The sequence below is a fragment of the Arachis hypogaea genome, chromosome 2 (genome assembly GCF_003086295.3).
Source record: "Arachis hypogaea cultivar Tifrunner chromosome 2, arahy.Tifrunner.gnm2.J5K5, whole genome shotgun sequence".
Taxonomy (NCBI): Eukaryota; Viridiplantae; Streptophyta; class Magnoliopsida; order Fabales; family Fabaceae; genus Arachis; species Arachis hypogaea.
In genome coordinates this window covers 83,057,632-83,060,314 of record NC_092037.1, presented here as the reverse complement: position 1 = coordinate 83,060,314, position 2,683 = coordinate 83,057,632, and positions in this window count along the sequence as shown.

The following is a 2,683-nucleotide window of genomic DNA, read 5'->3' as shown; positions in this document are numbered from 1 at the left end:
ATATAATTTGATTTCATTATCTATGATGAGGCAATTTGTGTATCATCAATGCATTTTTTGTTCGGTGATGCTTGTTTATGATTGACCCTTATTTACATCACCTATTTCATGCATTGAGATTTTGAAATTATGAATTGGATCATAAGCTTACCTAATTGCATATTTTTGAGCTTTTTAAAACTTTGTGGATCATGCTTGCTATGTGATTGATTTTAATTTCTATCTCTTTTTCCCAAAGTTCCATAGCACTCATCCTTCTATGTCAATTAGGCAATGCAAACAAACTTTAAAGTTTATCATTGATTGATGTGTGAATTTCATATTTCACTTAGTTCATTAAATTTTCTTGCACATCAATCAATGTCCATTCTTTATCCATTTCACAATTGCTTGATTATTTTCTTGAGTGCTTTCATGCTTCTGTATTGCTAGTTTGTTTATCTTAATCTACAAGTTTTCTTTGAAGTATTTCAAGCATACTAGAATAAGTGAAGTGCATACTTTTTTTGTGTAGTTGTGACACACTTAGTTCATTAATGTCACACACTTATTCACTCACTTCATTTTAGTGATTCATACCTCATTCGAACAATCTATGCTTCCTTTATTTTGCATTTACTTGTCTTCTATCTTGTTTCCTATTTTCAGGATAAGTCACCGTAAGCGAAAAGGGAAGAGGAAAAAACATACAGCAACCAGTTGATCCACCAGCTAAAGGTGGCAATCCGGACAGTCGCTGTACCCTCTTGCTCATCTTTTGAATGTACCGAGGACGGTGAAAATTTTTAAGTGTGGGGAGGTCGTCTGACCGATCGACGATTTTTGGGTGACAATTTTTAATCCCAACACTTCCACATTTTATTTTATTTATTTTTAGGTCTTTTAGAAATTTTAGCATTTTCTTAGTTTGCATATATAAATAATAAGCTTAGTCAAAATAATAAAATTTTCCAAAAAATTTATCTATAGGGCATTCCAAAATTGATTTGAGTAAAAATTTTTCATTGAACTTGCTTGAACTATATATTGTGGAACATGTTTTGAGCTAAGAACACAAAACCTTGTAAGTTTTTTAGCCTAATTGTGTGGTTGCATCATATAACCACTATTTTCATTCTTGAGTGTATTAATCTCTTTCTATGATTGTAATCTTTGATTTATTTGATTCTTTATGTTTATTATTTTGTGTATGAATGTATTTATGTGATTGAGGCCATCATTTTACTTAGCTCACTTACCCAAATGGCCTTACCATTTTATTCACCTTTGTTAGCCAATTTTGAGCCTATTTTAACCCCTTTTGTTCTTAAATTTAGTACATTACTAGCCTTAAAGTGAAAAATAATAAATGTCCTTCATTTGGATCTTTGATTAGTTTGGGCTAGTGAGAGTGTGTATCATTCAAGTGTGGAAAAGTTTGGAAACATTGGTTGAGGTAAAAGTGCGTTTTTATATTTTTGTTGAAGATATTTGGAATTGGGTACATACTTATGCATTAGATATTTAAACCATATGCATTGACACTCTTGTATATATTTTAGTTTGAAAAAAAATGAAATGAAAATGAGAAAAAGGAAAAAAAATAAAAAGAAAAAAATAGCAAAAGAAAAAAATAGAAAAAGAAAGTAATAAAAAAGAGACAAAATGCCCCCAAGTAGGATAATAATAACAATGCATATAGAATGTGAATTGAAAAGAATGCATGAGTGTGTGAAAAAGTGAAGAATGGGTAGTTAAGATTTGTATTTGAATTTTATAAGTTGTTATATGTATTAGGTGAGAGCTGAAGTCAATCAAAAATTCAAATTTCAATCTCACTTGACCATATATAATCTTACCTTAACTCTAGCCCCATTACAATCTTGTGGAAAGTCCTCATGATAATTGTATGCATATATTGAATAATTATTGATTGTTAGATGAAAAACAAATCTTGGAAAGCATGATTAGAGGATACTTGATTGAATCAACCCTATACACTTGAGTGATTAGAGCAGATACACATCTGGTGAGGGTTTGATTGCTCAATTACATGTTTTCACCTGTTATTATCTCTTATGTTGCAAGTTGTAAATTCTTTTCAATAACTCAATTCAATTGTGGATTTAATTTGATTCTGATTGCTTTAACCCTTATGTTTATACATGCTTTCTTAGGAATTGATTTATTTTGACAAAGTAGTTGCATGCATTTAGATAGATTGCATGTAGATAGGTTGCATTTAGATAGTGTGCATTGAACAAATATTAATACCCCTTCTTTTCTTTCTTGAGTTTAGCATGAGGATATGCTTAGTTTAAGTATGGGGAGGTTGATAAATCCCATTTTTAGGGTTTATCTTGTGTTGAATTTAAAGGATTTTATCAACTTTTTTCACATTTATTCACTAAAATAGCATAATTTTGTAATTCTCCCTAAATTGTGCTTAATGATTGAAAACATGCTTTTTAGCCTTTAAAATAGCTAAATTTAATTCACTTTAATTCTATTCGAGACCTTGATATGTTTGTTAAGTGATTTCAGGCTTATGAGGCAAGGATTGGATGGAAGAAGTGAAGAGAAAAGCATGCAAAGTGGAGAATTCATGAAGAAATGAGGATTTGGTGGATTCATGGCCACGCGCACGCGTCATCCACGGGTACGCGTGAGAGGGAATTTTGCCAAGCGACGCGCACGCGTCACC